Source organism: Zonotrichia leucophrys, chromosome 4A (genome assembly GCF_028769735.1).
Source record: "Zonotrichia leucophrys gambelii isolate GWCS_2022_RI chromosome 4A, RI_Zleu_2.0, whole genome shotgun sequence".
NCBI classification, from domain to species: Eukaryota; Metazoa; Chordata; class Aves; order Passeriformes; family Passerellidae; genus Zonotrichia; species Zonotrichia leucophrys.
Genome location: NC_088174.1, coordinates 2,480,358 through 2,502,353, shown reverse-complemented (window position 1 = coordinate 2,502,353; position 21,996 = coordinate 2,480,358). Strand labels below are relative to the sequence as shown.

General features: G+C 43.1%; 1 long non-coding RNA gene across 2 annotated transcripts; it reads right to left on the bottom strand.

Moving 5' to 3' along the window:
• Positions 1 to 17,215: 17,215 nt before the first annotated feature.
• On the bottom strand, positions 17,216 to 20,037 carry LOC135447882 (uncharacterized). 2 transcript variants are annotated; one of them, XR_010440342.1, is made up of 3 exons: positions 19,878 to 20,037; positions 18,201 to 18,373; positions 17,216 to 18,065 (listed from the first exon to the last, which is right to left on the bottom strand). It is a non-coding gene; the product is annotated as an uncharacterized LOC135447882 (long non-coding RNA). The 2 variants fall into 2 exon arrangements; XR_010440343.1 differs by lacking the exon at positions 19,878 to 20,037 and adding an exon at positions 19,023 to 19,128.
• Between the last annotated feature and the right edge of the window lie 1,959 nt (positions 20,038 to 21,996).

Sequence of the window (21,996 nt, the reverse complement as noted above, 5' to 3'; positions counted from 1 at the left end):
GGAGCAGGGCTTTGAAGTCTGCCTGGTGATGTTATATTATTCTTGGCTCTCTGCACTCTGGAAAATCCACTGCAGAGAGTTCTCAGTGCTGCTGCAGCACTCAGCTTCTCTGGAGCCTGGGGAAGGGTGGTTTCAGCATTGCACTGCCCTATGAAACACCTCAGGCCTTTTGCTGCTGAGATTGGGTTCTTTTATTCCATTCCCATTAGGAATGGAATAAAATAACATTAGGAATAAAATAACATTTTCAATTCTCATTAGGAATTGAATAAAATTCCCAAAGGAATTCCCATTTTTCCCTTTATGACAGGAGCAGTTTCCCGGTTTGTTTCTTGGGGTGTTTCGTCCCCTCCTCTGCATTTGCAGCAGGGTTTGTAATGACTAAATCACAGCTGAATTTTCTGCTTTGTAATTGGATTCACCTACACCTCACACTTGAAAAATAGAATTACTTCACCTTCTATTGCATCTTCCATCTACAGCTGAAATAGCTCTTTACAACCTGTAATGTACTCAAGCTCAAAAGACAAAACCACAGTTCTGGGGCACTTAATAGTTGGAACATGGGATGTTTTCATGGTTATCTGAGTGGTGGCTTCTGAGAGATGGATGGGAGGCAGTGAACTCTGGGTGAGGAAGGTGCTGTGCTACAATAACTCCTTGTGAGGCAGCAGCCACCTGTGCTTTGGAGCAGGAGAGTCTGGAAGGCACTGCCACTCTCTGAGTGGCCAAGTGACAACTGGGCTAAGCTGTGTCTCAAACTCACCCCAGTGCTCTCCCTTTAGCCAGGAGAAAATTAAGAGTAGAGAAGATTCAGGGAAGGGGCAGTGGCAGGAGAGGGGACATGAGATGATTTAAGACACAGGAAAATGCTTTTTTCTCAAGGCAGACTTGAAAACCCATAGGGCTGTTCAGGAGAGTCTGAGTCTCCCTCCAGCTGCATCCCAAGGAGTCATCCCCCTCTGGTACAAATAGTGTAGTTTGCACTCTTAACTAGAAAAGCATGTTGAGTCCAAAGTGCCAAATTCTGCTTGCCAAATATTGCTACAGATCTAGAGCTTTTTTTTCTTCTTCTGTTTCGAATTTTTGGGTTGCTACTTCACGGCTTGGTAATGTTTTCCTACATGCACCCTGGCATTCCCATTTCTGTCCTTATTATTATTATTATTGTTTGTTATTATTAGTGGTCCTGTTGTTATTTCAGTGAATGCCTCACAGCTGCATTTTTCTCATCTTTAAATTGCAGTACAACATTTTTAAACCCATTACATTATAATCATAACCCTCCTGACTTGAATGAAGTATTTCCTTCAGAGTTTTCTTTATAGCTCCATGTCTGAAAACCCACATGGCTCAAACCTCAAACCAAGCTGTAGATAAACAGTTCATCTCAAACTGACCTTTGGTTGTACTTCAAGACAAGTAGAAACAATAAAGGACAAAGGAATTCTCATGGACTTGTAAACCATGGTGAGCCTTTGGTGTGGGCACAATGCATGGATTGTAGCAGAACCCAAAAATATTTTTTTTATTTTGCAAAGAGTCAAACTTTTTAAAGAACTTCACAACCTGAGTGCTTAACCATGTCAAATATTCTTGCAAATGAGTCCCAAGTCATGTGAGCAAAGGGTGTTGAAGCAGGCTCTGAAATACTACTGATCCACATTGCTGCTTTTCTCTCTCTTGTTTTAGATGGTTTTGTCTTATTGTGCACATTAAAGGGATGTGAAGGGTTTTTTCTGGACTACTGTCAATTAAAAAGAAATATTATTATTGATAAGATGCACAAAGAATGGAAAAGAGCTCAGCTGTTCTCAGTGTGGGCATTAATCATTGTCAGAGGGGGTTCAGCACCTGCTGCTTTGACTTGTGACCTTCCAGTGGGAGCAGTTGCTGCATTTCTGCCTTTGTGCAGCTCAGGGGAGCTGCTCAGGTGGGGTTAAAGATCTGGGACTGGCACATCAGGCACATGTAGCTCATAGGTGAGGAGAAAAGGAATGAAAATAGGAACAATAGCAGGAATGGATGTAGGAGAAGTTAAAAGCTTCTCCTTGAGTTTGTAAGTAAAGTATTTCTGTAGTTCACCAAAATCTAATTAATTATTTTCTTTTCCAGAAGCAGTAGGGGCAGAAGAGCACTGAAAAGGGGCTCCCAGGCCTTTAGGAAAAAGGAAATGTTTAAAAAACCACTAGACTAATGCCAGGAAGGTGCCAATGGCTGCAGATGGGTCTGAGCATCCCAGAGCTGCCATTAGGGGTGGTGGGAGCTGTTGGGACACTAATTTAATGTGCTTGTGCACTGTCTCCAGTCACATGTGGCTGGATTTATTCCCTCTTTTTTAGTCATCAGAGTTCTGGGATCTCAAGTACTGAGATTTCACAGAAACAAGAAAACCTCAGTGTAGATGCTCACAGAAAATAATTTATTGCCACACTCCTAAAATGGTTTTATCAGCCTCTGGTTTGTTACTTAAAAGACAAACAGGAGTTTAAATGTAGGACAGATATAAATTCACAAAGCAGAAAAGTTGCTTCACCTTCTACTCATTAATTTTAACATTCTCTTCTGTCACTGCCTGTTTTCCTTCTTGACATGGAAGTCACCCTGTTGGCCTGCAGGAGGTGCTGAGCCATGAGCAGAGGGCACATTTTACTGTGTGACAACAGAAGATCAATGAGGCAGCGCTTCAGTGAGGAAACAGGACTGTGAGTGTGTCACAGGCATTGACAGGGCTGCTCTGCTCTGCAGATCTGCTCTGGCCCCCTCTGCACTAAAGTTTTGCTGCTTTCACAGCAAGAGGTGATGGCCAGGTGTTCTCAGAAGCTCCTGGTGCCAGCAGCTCCTCTGGGCTCCCAGCACAGCCAGGTCCCCTCTGAGGTGTGACCGTGTTCACAGGGGTACCAGGATGAGGGGAGAGATGAGGCTCTGACTCCATGTTTCAGAAGGCTGATTTATTATTTTATTATATATATTATATTAAAACTATACTAAAAGAATAGAATAAAGGATTTCATCAGAAGGCTAGCTAAGGATAGAAAAAGAAAGAATGAATAAAGGTTTGTGGCTTGGACAGAGAGTCTGAGCCAGCTGAGTGTGATTGGCCATTAATTAGAAACAACCACATGAGACCAATCACAGATGCACCTGTTGCATTCCACAGCAGCAGATAATCATTGTTTACATTTTGTTCCTGAGGCCTCTCAGCTCCTCAGGAGGAAAAGTCCTAAGGAAAGGATTCTTCAGAAAATATCATGGCTACACTGTGGGTGTTGTTTGGTGTCAGACACCCTCCTTCCATCCTGCTCTCGTCTGGCAGCATTCTCATTGCTCCTGGGAAATGCAGCATCTCCTCAGAGCCTGGGGTTGTTTCTGAAGGATCTTTGCAGCTGCTGAAGGCACCAGAGGTGCAGAGCAGGCTTTAATTGCCCGTGCAGCAGCACCTCTCCAAGCACGTGCTCCAGACAGCCAAAGCCCCAGAAATTTGATGCTCCATGTGAAGAACACAATGTTCACCTGGTGCTGGCTGCCAAGACTTGAAGGATGATTTTTGAGACCAGGGCAGCCTATAAACTCACACATTAGGCTGAGTCACTGTTCTGGCAGGATAGCTCTAATTTCTCTTTATATAAACTTATCTCCAAAGTACTTTATCATCCAGCAACTGCTCCAACACAACAGCCTCTGAATGGCTGAGCATTGCAGAAGCAATTATTTACATCAGGTGGGGGAAATAACTCTGTGGTAGGTCTTCCAAAGAAATGAAGCAAACGCAGATATTTTATTTTTGTGCTTTGTTTTAGTACTCAACTCCCCTTTGGATGATTCAGATCTCTCAGTTTTCCACGCCAATTTGTCTTATCCTTCCCAAGAGCATTGGGTCGGTCCATGCAGCTTTTCAGAAAGGCTCCATCTCTTCCACAAACATAAACACTCTGACACCACTCAGAGATGGCCCCTGGTAAACAAGAATGGTAATTGCTGGTAATTATAGGCCACGAGGAGGAGGGAGGCACTTAAAAGAAGCTGCAGACTTTGGAAGACAATTTGTAGCTGGATTAAGCTGGAATAAACCCAGGTCCCAAGAGTGAAAAAACAGCATTTCTAAGCCTAAAGCAACACTTGTCTGCCAGTTAGCTTGGAGTGTGCAGTGCCCAGTTGTAGTTCCAGGCTCTCTGGAAGCATTTAACAACCAAACATTAAGGGGACAGGAGCTTAACCCTTACATGCTGGAGGCGTGAGTTGTTCAGGGTTTTCTACCTGTATGTATGAGTCTAGGAGGGTGTTTAATAATTTTTTAACTTAAACATTAAAAAAATTATTTTTCTGTAGTATCTCATGAGCATCACTTGTTTAAACAGCTACTTCAACAGTTAAAAGAACTAAGCTGAAATTCTTGGATTTCACTGGAAGGGCATCCTGTCCCTATCCATCAAGGTCTTGTTGCCAACAGTTTTGCCAGAGATTTTGTTCTGAAGAGTGATGGATGGGCAAATGTTTGTTAAAGTGTTTATTGGAGAGATTTTGTTCTGAAGAGTGATGGATGGGTAAATGTTTGTAAAAGTGTTTATTGGAGACTTTTCTAACTCCAAGAGCACATTGGCCACGATGCTTATCTTGACAGACATTGAGAGCAGCCATGCAGGACAGGTATATTGTGATTTTGGGCTGTGAATGCTTTGCAGAACTTTTCTCTCCTGGAGTGTTGGTATTTCCAGACCTGAGGGGATTGTCAGAGGTCAGAGTTTTGAAGAAATTAATCCCTGTTTTGGACTATCCCAGAGTCTTTATGTCAAACAGCACAGACAGTTTGTAGCACATGGTTTGTGCGCTTGGGTAGTTTTTCCTTTTCCCCCTTTTCTGGCTATGAATGCAAAGAGCAGATGCAAACCTGAGGTTTTACAGAAAAGTACTCACAGGAAAAAAATTGTCCTCACAAAACCTGGGCAAACTTTAAAGGGGGCTGGAAAATGATTGGCTTCATCAGCATAACTGACGACTTTAGATAAATATACACAGCAGAAGCGCAGTTAAAAATTGTTTTTCTCTGCAGATCCCTGTAGAACTCCCTTGCAGGAGCTGGTGCCATCAGGGATTCTGGAAGGAAAATACTGTGTCCAAGGCTGGGTTTTAGCAGAGTGCTTCAGAGGTGAACTGCAGGACAAGGGCATGCAGGGTGTGAAGGGGAAGATGGTGTGGGGTCCATCAGGATCTTTTTTAGGTGCTACAGAAAATACTCATGGAACTGCATCCTCAGGTTCTAGTTGTAACCTCCTAGAGCATTCTTTAGGGCATGCAAACAGATTAAAGACTTGGCAGTCTTTATATAATAACCATTTGTCTATATGAAGTATTCAGTGTCTTTTTAAATATTCACTTTCTAAGAAAACAAATGGAGCAAAGAGGAAAATGGAGTAGAAGAAATAATTTCAGGCTTAACGTGTTTTGGGTTGTTTTTCAGTTGTTGCAGCTACATTTTCTGAAGTTTTCCTTTAAAAATGCCAAGCAGATTAGTCCAGCTAGCTGCTTTCCCAGCCTAGCAGCCTCTTGCAGGGTTAAAGTAAAAAAGCAACAATTGCTAAATCTTTTAATTTCTGGGCCTCTCTGAACGTGCTGCCTGTTAACCCCTGAGGACTGCTGAAACATTTGTGCTCTGCAGGCTCGTGGCCAAGCTTAGCATGCCACAGATGAAGTAATGCCATACCTGTCCATCTGTTTGGCCTATTGCTTTACAATATTTGGAATAAAAATTGAATTTCATCTCATTTTCTCTGACATTGTTTAGAAATAGACCATTCTGACGTGTCAGAATGAAATGCAAATCACCCCTTTAGCAAACCAAAGTGTGATTTCTGACTGATATTTTGCAAGGCCTGACTGTTATGATTGCTACCCAGTTGTATATCCTCCCCTTCCTCCAGCAGAAAATGTAATGGAAAACGTAACCCTGACAATTACATACAGATGGCACCATCCCATGATTTCAGCTCTGTGTGGTGGCTTAGATTTCTGTGCTACAACTGGTGTAAATTAAATTGTAGTCATCCCCTGCACATGGATTATATTGTATCTGCAGCAGCAGTGAGAGCTGCACATCTGCTGGGTGAGAGGCCGTGCTGGCAATATTCAATTTATTTGCTTGGGACACATTGCAAGTGCCAGTGAGGGCCCAGGGATCCAGCTGAATTTGCTGGAGAAATGTCTGGGATCACCCCAGCCAGGATTTATCATCTCTGTGTGGTGACAGAGCAGGCTGGGCTGTCATTTTTTCTTCATCTTCTCCCATGCTGGGAACAGCAGCCTTCTCCAACAGGGGTTATGGGATCTGTTATGGGATTGTTCACGGGGAGAGGTTGGGATTGTCAAAGCAGAGGAGGGCAGGGAGGGAAACAAGAGTCTGCACCCTGCCCATCCTTGAAAATCAGTTTTCTCTCTTTTTCTCTCTCTGAAATGCTTAATTCTTCTTTGAAAAACAATCAGAGTAAGGAAGGCCATGGTGCCCCTGAGCCACACAGGGTCCAGCTCAGCCCCAGTGACAGCCACCATGGCCAGCACTGCTGTCACTTGTCCAGTTCTGCAGCCTCAGGAGACCTGGTCTTCAGCTGAACTGGGGGAGAACACTTTTTAGAGGCAAGGTGAAATGATTTTGGGGCTTGTCAGAAGAGCCAAAACATCAGCACTAGAGCTTGATCCATTGGTGTTCCCAGGGCTCTTCTGTAGGGATTCAGCTAATTAAAATGACTTTTACCTACATTTTCCTTTACTGCTTCAGGTGGTTATAAGAACCTTCATTTCATGTCCCCAGCTATTCTAATGTGTAAACCAGATGCTCTGTTCCACTCCAAAGTGGCAGCATTTCAACACTGGATCAAATGATCCTCCTGCACAAGATCTGTTACTGGCTTGTGCCTTCGAAGATTGTGGCAAGAATTTTAATGAAAAGTCTAAGAATAACATGAAATTTTAAGATTATAAGTCTTTGTGCAGTATGAAGTGCTGGTTTTATTTGATTTTACCTTCTTTCCATTCCATGGGTATGTGTGTGTTTATGTGTGTATATATATCTCAATAAATTAAATTAGGAACTCTTTCTAAAGACCAGGCTGTGTGATTCATGCATGGGAAAAGGGACAATACCAAACATGTGAGTTGTTACTGTAAGATTATGAGCCCAGGCTTATTCCCAGGGAAATTGGTTTAAAGCAAGGCCTACATCCTTAATGTTTTCTACAGAAAAGCCTGAGACAGTAACCTTAGGAGAATGAAATGTGAAACCCCCGGGGCAATTTAAGTAGGGCCACAGTTGAAAAGCAGCAAGAACAGGTTCCCTTTGTACTTGTCTGAGCTGCACTTGGCATCCCTTGGGGCAAATTGGGAGAATTTCAGCCTTCAGTGTCTACACAATCCCTCATTTTTCAGGAGGGAGGCTGTTACAGAGGAATGCTCTCTGTTCTTGAGAGCCTGGACTGGAAGGTGATCACTGATTAAAGCAGAGGCTTTTGATTAAATGATGAGGCTACTTTAGTGATTAAACACACACAAAAAGGTATTTTGGAGGGAGCCTTCTGCAGAGCTTGGGTAGGAGCTGAGGTAGAAGGCTCAGTGGTGGTTTTGGTGCTTGGGAAGGTGCACGGCTTGGAAGGGGAAATTGCAGTTTCAGGATGATGCCAGTATTCATCTGTAAGTGGATCCCTGTTTATTTTTGTTTCCTGAGATGCTGTCACAGGCCTGTATTGTATTTACCTTCCTGACTGCAGACACACTGCTGTGTCACTCATCACAGATAAAAGGCTCCAGTGTCCTCAGGTAATTACAGAAGTTTTATTAGCTGTGATGAAACAATGATAAAAGGTATCAGGCCTTTGATTCCATCTTTTGGAAGGCAGCCTATTTTTTCGTCCACATTTTCCTTTTATTGGAGCAATTTTTAAAGGACTGGTAATTTTTTAGGAGTCAAACTACCCATTTTCATGAAGCTTTTACCCACATTGTCAAGGCATTGACTTCTGTAATCACCATAATTAGCATTGCACACAGAGCCACTGTTGCAGAATGATTCATTAGTGGGGCTGCACTGAAATCTCCTACCCAGGACTCTCAGTGCACAGGATCACAGAGGTTTTGTTCACCAGGACAGGAACTCTGGTTTATGTGTAACTCTGCTCTGGTTTGTGTGTGCAATCCCAGCTCTGTGGAACTCCTATAAAATCGTGGAAAAAGGCTGTTCTGCTCACATTTGTTTCTATGTATTTTGCTGAGTTGCTATGCTTGCATTTTTTAGTGTTTACATGCTGCAGGGATGTAAAAAGCACAATGTTATGGGGGAAAGGGCAGGGCTTGCTTCAAATTATCATTGAAAGAAAGAGAAAAATGCAGAGAAATGTCAGGAGATCTTGATGAACATGTTTCTGCGGGAACTGGAAAAGAGACCAAGCCACAAAATTGAGAACTAGATCCAGATTCCATATCCTTCAGCCTCACCCCTAAGGGGATGAGAAATTCAGAGCTGAAACACCACAAGTTTGGATGGAGTTTCTTGACTTCAACCCCTCTCTCCACAGCCTGGTTCCACTGATAACCTCCTCAGAAATGTCAGTGAGCACCACCTCTATCTGATTGTTGTATCTGAGCAGAACAAGAGGGTTTGCAATCGGATTAGGCACAAATGTGATTTCTTCCTATTTTTTTCCATCACATGAATGCATTGTTTGAAACAAGCAGTTAGGCTAAATATTACTGAGTTGCCTACAAAAACATTGTGAGATGTTTTCTGCGTTTAAATTCAAACTAAAAAAATCATTGAACTTGTTTACACTCTGGCCCTTTAACCGATAAAACATAAATTAGTGGTTGTAAAAGATGGGCAAACATGTCAGCTTTTGGACTGAAACTTAGAGGGTTTTTAAATCTGAAAAATGAATTTGATTCCAAGCCAAACCAACCCACAAGCCAATACCAGAAGCTGCATTTAACAAAATAATCCAGCCTTTTCTCCCAACTATTTAGATAAATGAATATTTATGTCAGAAATTTGTGATACTGCTTTTTATTTCTAAATATCTCGATGACATTAAGTGAGAACTAGTTGTAACATGTCTTTGGGTACCACAGAATTTCCCCTCCCTGCATAGCAACATTTAAGATAAAGCAAAAAAGAAAATCTTCCTGTGAATTTCAAGATTGACATTAGTGTTGTTCTAATAATTAAATGGAAGTGGGGTTTGGTGTCTCGGGTTGGCAAGAAGAGATCAGAGGATGTGCTGGTGCCAGAGGTTCATGACCCAGCTCCAGGTACCTGCTGGGGTCCCCCAGGTGTGATCCAAGCACAGAGATTGATGCACTTTGTCCTTCAGTGTTGAACAGAAAATGGCCTGTCCCTGAGCCTTTGCTATTCTGCTGCCTTACCCCAGCTGAGACTTTCAGGAGCTTCAGTCATTTAATTTATTATGGAAAACTCTGCTAATTATCTTCACAGGCAGAACGTTCTCCTTCCCATTTTCTCTCTTCTGGCTGAATTCCTCTGATCAAATAGAAATGAAACTGTACAACGATGGGAAGGAGGAACCACATTTCTTCCTAAGGGTAGCCAAGACATAAAAGATGAGATAAAGAGACTCAGGAACAAGAATACATCACATCAGCCTGATCCTGGCTGTCTGCCTGGTGCCTTTTATCCTCTGTCACAATGGTACCTGCTTGTCAGAGGTTCTGTATCACTGCTCTGCTGCCAGATCAGCTATGACAAAAGAGAGTTTCCTTTCTGTAAAGAGAAAATTACAGCTGAACAGGCAAAACTACATCTTTTGGGGAGGAAAATTATAGAATTATAATTATAGAATCATTATATAATATTTTAATCAGAATTACATATGGTTCAGCCATACTTGCTCATTAGAACTGGCCTTACCTGGGCAGTAGAATTGGCTTTCAATAACAATAATGTGTTTACAACTAATCCTAGTTCAATACCTTGACTTAGGTCAATTAGTTTCTTGGTTAGGACTAGGAATATTAAAACCTTTGAGAAGAAGTCTCATTTCTTTCACTGTTTTACTCTTTTTACATGTTGCAATTCATTTAAAAAGACATCTAGTAGATAAGGGTGATATTTAGGTAAATTTAATCTGATCTGAGTTGTGCAGAACTACCTTGTCTTCACCTGTGGATCTCAAAAGCAGGAACACAAAGCTGTCATTGCACCAGAGCAGCAGCAACTGAGCTCTGAACCATGTGAGGATGATAATTATCTTCAGCCTCCCTCCACAGATTCTGTCCTTCGACAGGACTCCCAGTAATGTCCAAAACGTTGCCCTAGTAATGACAATTACCTGATTTGTAAGGAGTTTTTGGTTTTTTTAGGGCTGTCTGTCCTGGGTTTGTGCTCTGTTCTGCCCAGGAAGGGGCGGTGGGAGCCCAGGGGACCGGGCAGGAGGAGGAGGAGGAGGAGGAGGAGGAGGAGGAAGGTGCTGGAGGAGGTCAGGAGGAGCCGGGGTTGCCCCTCCCAGCCCAGCCAAGAGCCAGGGCCGGTTGGTGGGGCACAGGAAGGGAAGGGGCTGAAGGTGTTTGGAGACTTAAATCATCACAGCTGCCTTTTTCCACCCGGTTTTGTTCTGCCTCCTCTGAATTCCGACACCTACACAGTGCTCTGTCTTTTCAAAACAATGTTGGAGTTCCTGACATTGAACTCTGCAAACAAGTGTGTTCTCAATTAAGGGAAGAACTTCTCCTGCCCCCCCTGCTCCATCCCAGCCTTGGCTCAGATGTGCTGGCCTCCAGAGGAATCACACCAGCACATTTTTCACAAGGTTTCCCCCTCCCAAAATCCCATCGAATGGCTGTTTCTTATAAACCAATGGAGATAATTTCATGGCTTTTCCCTTTCATGGCCACCCACCTCCTTTTCCCAGCTAGCTTTGATATAAAAAGACAAATCCTTTCCCATTCACATCAAAAGCAGGAGGGTCGCCCTGTGTCACCTACCCTGGGATTTTGACTCAAGCTTTTGGAAAAAAATTAATGGAAAGAGCAACTTGGTTTTAACTCCACCACAGTGTGTGTCACCGAGAGTTTTCAGGGTCATTGACAGATCAGTTTCATAGACCAAACAGATAAATAGGCACAAGTTATTCTTTATTATTATTGTTCATAATTTGTTCATGCCATAAGTGTGCTGAGAGCACTGCAGGGATACCAGCCCTTCCTCAGGGAACGCAGGGTCTAAGTTGGACATATGTTTTGTATATTTTCAGTGTGTATTCAGGCACCTCCAGCACTGGATAGGCACTTTTAAAAACAAATTTGAAGTAATAACAATAACATGCTGAGTGATAACAACAGGCATGAGGGTGAGAGGAGGACGAGGGTTACAAAAATAAAGATCATGTGAATTGTTTGCTTTATGTCACACATGAGGCTTGGGATCTCTCTGTTTTTCTTTTTCTTTGAATGCTTTTGTCATTCCTTTCTCTTTGGCAAGAGAAGCTGACAGACTTCAGAGGCAGAGGAATTGCTGCTGGAGTGAAGGAGCAACGAGGCAGAGGCAAGGGGCTGCTCCTGCTGATACCTGAGAAACCTCTGGCCTTGCTGCAGGCTGAGGGCTGACACAGAAAACAGGAAAAAAATCTGAACACAATTTCTACCATCTCTGGTGCATGAGGGTGTCCCTGGTACGAGGCTTAACACTGATTTTTTGAGGATCAAAACTAGAAATACCTTTCTTCTTTCTTATTCCAGCTGCCTCTAACAACAGTGAAAGTTTGTGAAAGCAAAAGAAAAACTGCGTGAAGTTCCCAGGACTCAGCACTGATAGTTCAGTGCTCATTCTCTACACATACCTGGTGCCTTTCCCTGAATCTGCTCAGTGCTTGGAGCAATCCCTGCGTATGGTGGATGTTTCTAAGACACCTTTAGCCCCAGACAACTGCTGGACACTCTGCTCTTCTGAGTGGTTTAGTCTTTCTCAGATCCATCCTTGAGCATCCTTCCTGGGGCATGATCCCAGGACCTCTGGGTAAAGCCCTTGTTGTTGCTGTTGCTGCTCTGGGGTCTCTGAAGAGCTGTTTACACACTGGAGGATCTCCTGAGGAGCACAGGCAAGTCCCAGCTCCACACCACCCTCCCTGCCCTGGGCAGAAGGGACAGCCCAGCCCCAGCACAGATCTGTGTTTCCATCTGCCCTGGATCCTGGGCCAGCCCTTGGACAGAAGCAGGAGTCATTTGGACTCTTGGTGGGGGTCACTGGATTTTACTTTGTCTCAAAAAGTGGGGTGTAAATTTACTACTTTCTTTGACAAAGTTGTCATAACACAAATGCCTTTTTGCCTGTGCCTTACATCCTGCAAATCCCTTGTATTTCAGCACATTCCCACCGCTGCATTCCCAGTGCCAAGGTCTGTGCCTGCCAGGAGATGTGGGCTATTTGTGCTTTTGTTTCCAGTTAAGTCTATTTTTTTCCCTCATCAGTGCTTGAGAAATGCTGTGGCCTGTAGAGATAGAACACATTTCTGCATTTTCTCCATTGTGTGAAGGAGTTAGCTGCTAATAAAGCCAATTCCTTTATCAGATGCTGTTTGCAAAAATATTTGTAACACATGCTGGAACTAATTTTTTTATCAGCTATTTGCTTCATGTGGGGATTACAATGGGCTGTGCTTCATCTGATAACTTTTGCAGCTTATTAGATGTGAATTTACTAGCTGTGAACAGTTGAATAATATAAAACTCACAGAAGAAACAAGCTGCACCATCACAAGTGTAACGATCTCTCTTAAATTAGCTCTGGCCGAAGTTCATATTTCACAATCCACTAAATAGCTTTCTTATGGATCATAAGATGAAGATACTCTGAGTGAGGCAACTGGGTTTGTAATAGCTTTGGTATAAGGTGAACACTTTCTAACAGATCATGACATTATCAAAGTGCTATTTGAAATTGACTCCATATGCTGCAGCAATGCTGTGCGATTTCACCCAGAATTTCATTTTCAAATGTTTTCCATTCAAGTTCACTGAGGGTAAATTGGAAACACTTGGGTATATCCCACTTATGGACCTGTTAAGTCCCACTTAATTTTAACATGTGGATGTGCAGAGAGAGAGGAAGGAGAGGAGAGCTGTAGGATGGGGTGAGCAGGAATGACTCTATCTACTGATGGCTTTGGAAAATCTGAACAGTGTGGGTTGGGTAGGGGTTGCACAAGCACTGCTGTGAACACCCCTCACCAGGGCATGACTTGTGGGAAGGATGGGATTTTACTCTGGAGGGGTGAGATTCAGCCTTTGGCTCTGCCTGCTGCAGCTGGAGCAGGCACCAAGGAACAGCCAAGGTAGAGGCGGGGGGGGGGCCTGGCTGGTGCTGTGCCAGGCGGCTGCAGGCTCTGGGCTGGTCTAGAAACCTGCCCTGCCAGAGCAGGATCTGCCCAGGGTGCTCTGAACCTGCCCTGCCGCAGCAGGATCTGCTTTCAGGACTTGAACCTGCCCTGCCAGAGCGGATCTGCCCAGGATGCTGACCTGCCCTGCAAAGCAGATCTGCCGGTGTCTCCTGAACCACCTGCCACAGCAGGATCTGCCCAGGGTGCTCTGGGCTGGCTGCAAACCTGCCCTGCCAGAGCAGGATCTGCTCAGGATGCTCTGAACCTGCCCTGCCAGAGCAGGATCTGCTCAGGATGGTTTGGGAGCAGGGCTGGGAGTTGCTCACTCTGCTTTGTCAGGCTCTGCAAGGCAAACATGGTGATCTCAGTATAATTTTTTTGGTGATTGTTGGGTAACAGATGCATCATTGGGTTTAAATTATTTCCTTTCTTTAGAAGAAACTGTATGAGGGACTTTATTTTGCAAAGAAGGATTCAAGTTTCTTATTTCACCAATGAGAGGAGCTGAGGAAGGGACCAAAGTGCTTCAGTGGCCACTGGCTACAGAGATGAGGAGCTTTGTTACACTTGTAGGCTAATGGCATTCCTTATGTGAACATTCTGCATCTGCTGCCAGCAATGGGTATAAAAAATGGGATTTGGTAGCAGTGCTAAAGAGTCTTTTTAGCTATTTGTGTAAGATATTATAAAGTACTTTAATTTGGATCCCTGGGGTTGGACTTGATGATCCTTGTGGGTCCTTTCCAACTCAAGATTCTATGGATCATGATAATTAATTCAATTTAACAGGTTATTTGGAATAATGCCTGAAGGGGAAAAGTGCAATTTTCTTAGTGCTAGTTCAGTTCTGCATTTACATTTATCTGTGATATTTAATTATGGGCAGAAACACTGACTATTATTTGCATTAAGTATCTCAGTACCCGTCTGGTCCTATTAAATATATTCCATTTTTCTGGTGCTGATAGTTGTTTTTGTAGGTTAACCACATTCTCTAAACGTGTGGGTTTTTATCACACTATTTCTAGCAGGTTTTCAGTGCCAGACAGGACATCTTTTCCCTAAGGGGAAAATGCAGAAGAGAGCTAACTGGGAGATGGGATGCAACAGCATCACAGCTCCACCACATCACCCAGCAGAACCCACGGCAGGGGAGGTGATTGCACAGCTTATCCTTGGCTGCAAGGGTATGGTTCTCATTTGGAAACTGCTATTCATCTAAAATCTCCAATTCTTCTGCCCTCAGCGTGAGTGTTTGTGAGTTTTGCAGCAGGGCCTGGAGTGGAGCCGCACACGTGCGCACCTTTACATCTGGTGTTTTATGGATCGTTTGGAGGAGCTGTTACTAAGCAGCAGCTATATCAGGGCTCCATTTTATAAAGAGGAAGGGCTGTGTTACTCATTTTGTTTCCAAAAAATTCATTTGTTTTGCATTCCCAGAAGGTACTTTTATTCTCCCAGAAAGGTCAAGCAGAAACATTGATGTAAGTCCTGTTTATGGCAATTTTGTTAGATTTCCAGCAACTGCAATGGAACATATTTATAACAAGTGTGTTTCTCTCTGGGGTGATACCATTAGTCAAAATATGCTTTCTCATATTTCCTCTACATAAACACAAATATGTTTTAAGATTCAAACTCACTGGTCTTGAGGATTCCCACAGCCACATCTCATTAGAGGTTCAGAAGGCTGCACTAGCCGTGGTTTCAATTTGGGATGAAAAAGTTTTGTTAGGAGAAAGAACTTCGAGCAAACTAGAAGGATAAAAAACAGGATAATATTCCATGTGTGGGCCGTGGTCCTGAACAGCACAGCAAGCCTGAGAAGTCCAGTGCTTTAGACATACAAGTTGTGATTTGATGTGCTGAGGATCCAGGTCTGGGCTGGGATTTGTGCTGTTTCTACGTGAGCAGCATCTCACAAACGTGCACTCAGTGTGCTCAGGATCCAGCTGTCATCTGTGGTGCGGTGCAGCCACGGCCTCTGCTCTCTCCAGGTATCCCAGAATATGTGGAGTCCTAGCAGAAAGTGTAAGGAAGCAAACTGTGCCCTGCTACAAATGTCAGGAACACACTTGACAAGTCAAATGATGGCTGGGAAGGAGATCAGGGGTTGAGAAGATCAGAAGTTGGGACTGACAACCATAGGGATAAAATGAGTTCTGTATCTCCACTTCCATCTCATTTCTTCACTCACAGGGCTTCTCTTTCAATAACCCTAGTGTTAATCTGGAAAGAGTCCAGAAAAAGAGGTAAAAATCAGTCTGAATCAAGCTGAAATGACGTTTTAGATTTCAATGTAATAATGAGCTGGCCATGAATTAATTATTGAAAGCAAAGCCTTCTGTGATGCCTTAGGAGGATGTGTCTGCAGTGTGTGTCAGCTACATTCCTCCATGTACATCTCAGTCTGAGCAGAGCTTGGTACAGACACAAAAACTGGGTTTATGGGAATTTTAGAACTCTGGTACCTTGAACTCTACATTTAAATGCAAATCTCACTGATGTATGTGGAACAAAAGTGAATAAAACTGGAAAGTGCAAAACCTCTTTTTTCCCCTCTCCTCCTGCTCCAGTTGAAGAGCAGCTGTTTGAAATGCAGAGGCCCCCCTTCCTGGGGTCTACCAGCACATGCATTAACTATTTTTTGGCAGCAATATCTCCAGCTGATCTCCATGTCCTAGGACCTCAGTGAGTTGAAGCAGGATTTCAGGCCCAAGTTCCAAGGAACAGCATTAAGGGCGTTGTTATGTATCGCTGTGTTAAAAACACTCCCTCCAATTCAGCAGGAAAAAAGCTGGCAGAGCCCTGCCTCCCCTGCTCTGCCAATATTTATGAGCACTCTGGGGGCTCATCGGCGCTGCGAGGGAAGAGCGAAGCGAGTGCTCAGATTATGTTCCGAATCTTTGGGGCCAAAACTTGTTTTTTTCACACAGCATTTCAAGAAAATGATTTTGTTTTTCCCACAGATTAGAATGGACAATTGACAATAAATTGCATTTTTCTCAGGGTCATCAGCCATCCTTCCCAACACCCATCACATCCCTTGCAGTCACGGTTTAGAGGGGTTGGAGCTCGGGTAAGGCAAGAGAAAAGGGATGTGGGTTTGACCAGCAGCAGCCACTGCACTATTATTATGTCTTTTTGTACATTGAAGGCTAAAAGTGACAATGTCAGGTATTTGAAAGTGTCCTAGTTCTGTGTGAAATGGATTTATTGGAGATTTATAACAATGAGAACAAAACATTCATCGCTGATGGACTCAGTTGTATCACAGTGAATAGAATCTGCTGAAGCTAAGACAGACCCCATGGCAGCTCAGAAGAGAGAAATAATGTGCTAGGAATAGAGAACAATTTAAATTACACAATCCTCACCAAATCTTCTTTAGGATCTCATTAATGGAATAAGAACAGGGGAAAAAAGTGATGAAGAAGCAGAGCTGAAGAATTAAATAAGGGTTTGGGAATCACTTTCTGTACAACCAACTTTCTGACAGCTAAAAATAAGTTTAGAAATAAAGCCATGTGGATAATGTGGTCTTTTCTTCTGACTCCTTTAGTTGCACCTCATCATTGTGGATTTCTCTACACCTCCAGCTTCTCTACCCCAAAGTCTCTATCAGACAATGAAAGCAAAGGAAATGTATTGGAACTGAAGACAAAATACTAATGAAGAAAATGGATGTTACCTCTAAAATGTAGTAAAATTCAACCATTGGAATACTATGGACAGAGCAATGCAGAGTCTGCTGAGCACAGCTGAGAAGACACATTCTGAGATGATTCCCAGCAGAAAAGGTTTCCCTGTGTGCACCACAGCCATGCTGGGCTCTGTCTGTCACTGCTGGGGTGGTTGAACATTGTGAAGAGAAAAACAGAGGGGAAGATTGTCATGATTGACAAGAGATTAAAGGATTAAACAATAATAACTTGGATAAATGACAATTAAGGATGAGAAAACTTTCTGAAAGTAATTGAAGTTGAGCTCTGCAGAGCAAGTAGAACTGCTCAGGGTTTGTCATGGGGCCACAGGTGGAAACTGAGAAAAAGAACTTGGTAAAACTGAGAGTAAACACTGAACTTTGGGACAGTTTCTCTGGTTAAGGGGGTACAAGCTCCATCACCAAGTCCTTTATATTTCAATGTTATAAATCTTTTTGTGCTGTGGGGGATGATGTTACTGTCAGATGTGCAAACTAAATCTAACATTGTTAATAGATATTAATTGTCTTCTGTGTGTCCTTGCTGCTCGGGTAGGGCAGCAGAGGGAAATGGTCATGGAATTAACAATTCATCAGCTATAATTTGTTTCTCTTTAGGAATATATCTTACATATGTAGTAGTAGATTCTTGTGGGCTTTTCCATATGTTTTCTGAGTCAGGAGTTAATATATTATAAATGAAAGCACTAAAAAATTTTCACAGTTAACTTTTGTATATCTTGGATTCATAGCTTTAGACAGGCAAATATTTGAATAGATCTTTTTTCCAAAAAATCAATTCCAGTGTCCTAGCAACAGTTCCATAGTTGATTACAAATATCAGACTTCCCAGGGTATTGTGGAATTCATTCTAGCAATCCAATTTAATTAATTCTCTCTTCCAGCTGATCACCAGACTGACACAGGTTCTGAAGCTTGGAAGAAACCTCAGATGTGAATGAGAGTGGGGCATCCTCCAGGAGATGGGCATGGATCTGTGAAAAAAGGAGCAAGAAAATCCATTGCCAGTAGTGATGGCATTGATTTTCAAAAGGTGCCTAAAGCCAAAGCTTATTTCTCTTTCATGGTAGTGGAGGAATAGCAGGATGAGAGATTTCTGCAGCACTTACTGTACTAAAGGAATGGACACTGCTGCTCCAGGGAAGACTGTGCCTTGGGAAGTGCAAAACCTGAGAAATCAGCTCAGAAGGTTCAGTTTGTGTTTTACTTTCAGAGGCTGAAGAGCAGTGAACTGCTGGAGTCACACCAGCTCTGTCCCGTGGGGCATTATCAGTGTGAAACCCTTCAGAGAAAAAAAGAAAACTCCAGTAGGATAAGGCAAAAGTACATAAATAGGAAAAGACAGTTGCTTTTTCCATATGAGTGGTTCTGTAGGCAAGAGAACCTGAGTCAAATGCTGAAAATGCCTCCCTTGGTTCATTAAGGTTGGCTCCTCTTCACCCTGATTAATCCAAATGAGGGAGTTCTGTGCCAGGGGCTCGGCAGCAGGACCATGGGTTGGATTTCTGCTGTCCTGATCCTGTGCAGGCTCTTCCTCAGGCTCTGCCTGGCAAACCCAGCTCTGGGCCTGAGCTTTCAGTCACAGAGTGCAGGTTCCCCTCACTGAAATTCATTCATGTTACATTAGTTTGTAAAGGACAGCCCAGCAAGGACCACGAGTGGGGTTTTCAAGTCTATACCCTGAGCAGAAACTCAAAGCCACATTGTTCTCCCGATTTCCTTGAGATTTTTCCTCCTTCAGTGCCTGGGGGATAAAAGCAGTAATTTGAAATTTGCATCCATATTATCTGCTGCCTTCCCCATCCATATGCACTGTCTCCAAGAGCCCAGGGCAAAGATGCCATTATGCTCAGTCACTGCCCAGCCAGGTGCACTCAGGAGATCTAACAATGTTAATAAAAGGCTTGATGAAGAACAAAAAATAAACAAACCTGCTATTGTGCCTGTAAGAATTGCTGCTACCAGGAAATTAAAAAATTACACGTGGCATATGCTGCCTGGCTGCACTCAGCACTGCTGTTCAACTCTGAAATCGTGGCCACCAGGTACACAGAAAACCAAGATTTGCAAAAAAAAATATATCAATTTACAAAACATGCTGAGGTTACAAAAATATCTTTTTATTTTCTGCATCTCTGAGACTGCATATTTATTTTTATGGCTTAAAACACAACTCTAAGAAGTCACATTACTGTGTACATCTCATTCTTGAAAGATGGCCCAGACTTAAATTTTAAAAAAAGTTTTGCTGAAGCTTTACCACACTCAGAGGACTACAAGCTCTACAGTGTGTTATTTTAAAAGATAAGGAAATAACAAATTGGCTGGGAGTGTGTTTATCTGCTTTCAAAAGTCAGTAATGTGAGGGAAAGAGGATATCAGAGAGTATTTGAAAAAGACACAGATTAAAAAAAACTAATTATAGAAGGGAGCTATTTCAGAAACCAGACACTGGGTATCCTGCTGTAGTGCTCACAGACCTGGAAGGATGGGATCCATGGAGGAATTGAGTCAAAAAGACCAGATTTCTGTCAGATTTATTCCATCAGACACTGCTCCCACTCCTGTGGGACCAAAGTCAGGGTCTGCAGCCCTGCAGGGGCCTGGGCTGGTGGAGCCCTGGGACTTGGGAGATGCTCCTGCTTTTTTTGGAGAGCTGCACTGATTGAAAGCCCTGGAAAGCAGCATTTTCTCTTGTTTGTGTTCCCCTCGTGGGGTTTTCTGTGCACAAACATTTCAGGGACAGGGGGTGGTGCAGCCCCAGAGGAGCAGCAGCACACACTCACCTGGGATTGGTGGAACTCAACAACCTGAAGGTCTTTCCCAACCTAAAATCTGGGATTCCAAGACTGTTTTAACCACTGCAGCAACTCAGGATTTATCCCAGCATTCATCCCATCCCTTCCCTTGAGGGAGTTAAGTGGGAAAAGGACACCTTTGGCTGAAAAGACATCACAGAGGAACCTCCCTGGATGCAGTTTCTCTCCATGTCTCTCCTTCTCTAAGAGCACTGTGTGAGGAAAACCTTTTTTCTTCGCAGAGTAAAGGGGAAAAGGCCCCTCTATCAGGGCAGCAGAGTCAGTCAGTGCCCATACTGTGGTTAATCCAGTGTCAAATAGCAAATAGCTGTGAGGAAAATTCAGGATTCACTTGGTCATCCCAGGAGAAGAGGAGGGATGAGTAAGACAGGTTGGCTGCAGGTCTGTAGAGTGATATTTGTGTTAATGTTTTGCCTTTAAAAGGTATGAAAATATACATATCTGCTGTCTTAATAAAGGATGTTATCTAGGGTGCAAAATAAAGAATTTAGAATATAGGAAATGTCAGGTTTATGGTATTTCATGGCAATTTTTACCTAAATCTACCTTATAAGTGCATTTCTCAGACATGAATCTTTGTGGTGTCTGTGAAGACAATAGCTGTGGGGAAATATTTCAGTCGATATTTGGGCAAGGCTTATACACGTGACAAAACAAGATTATGGTTTTTCATCCCCAGATTTGTCTTTCTGAGACTCTGCTGTCCCTGAGGAGACCGAGCAGCTCTGGAGCTGGATGGAGCTGGATGTGGATCGGGATTGTGTGGACTCCAGCACCCTCTAATGGTGCCAGCACTCGCTCCCTGTGCGTCCCTAAATCCTTACAAATCCTTTCAAACTGTGGAATAATGAGAACAATTCTGCTGCAAATGGCCAATTTTTCACTCGGTGGCAATTAACAGTTTTGTGCTATTTTAAACAGCTTTAATTGCAATCTGTGCTGTCAGACCCTGTTGCACACTCCATATATCCTGCCTGTATTTCCACGTTAAATTAGGATAAAATGTTCCAGTGGGGGATGGGACAAATGAGGAATCAGAGTGAGCAGATGCAGGTGATGACTAAGAGCAAGCAACACCCCGTGTGCAGCTTGGCAGGGCTGGGACTGCTGGGTAGGATAAAAAAAATCTGACAAACCTGAAGGGGAAAAGTCAATCCCCTTTGGTTTAATATTAATGGGAAGATAATTGTCTAAATCTAATAGACAATTAGGTTTAATATTGTCTAATAGACAATAGGTTTAGTATTAATGGGAGGTTAATTGTCTAAATCTAATTTTTCTCTGACAGCTGAAGAGAAATCTTAAAACTGAATAAACAAACAAAGCTCCACCTGCTTCATTAGAGCCCTGCTGATTTACATGAGTATGTTCTAGCAGTTTCCTAATTTGCTTTCTCCACTGCAAGGTAGCATCCATGGCTTATGTGGATAAAGGAACGGTGGGACCATTGTGTGTGTGCACAAACTCCTGTGAAATGGAGGAGTCCCAGAACAGAGCTGCAAAATCCTGCTGCAATAACAAAAACTGGCTTTTCCTGGGGTTTCTGGGAAGGTGTTAATGTGTAAATGTGGTGGCTTATCCCACAGAGTGGAGAGTTCTTAATGCTTGTAACAAAAATACAACTTGCTCATAGCTCAGTCCCAATGCTCAGTGCAAGCCCTAGGAAAGCTTTGCCTGCTCCTCTGCACGAGCTGGGTGCAGCAATCCTGAGAGAAAGCCCAAATCTGATATGATAACTTTGAGCATTCAGATTAGATTTATCTCCTTACCTACAAGTACAGCGTGGGGAAGGCCAAGATGGGTCTGAGATAGGGAGGATTGCTGTGTTTTCCTACAATAAAGGACAGAAATGGGCCAGCCTTGGGGCTCACAAGCTTTTTTAGCTCAGCAGGAGCTCAGGAGCCAGCCAGGGTTGGGTTTAGTTCCCATTATAGCTCATGGATTATCAAATCTTCTTGGATCTCTGTCACTGATAAGCAAAACCACGTGGAACCTACCCAGATAAAAATATGTCTGACAACTGGGTCACTCCTTTATTTTACATGCCCTGGCTTCAGAGTAGTTGGAAAAGTTGGCTCTGCCCAAG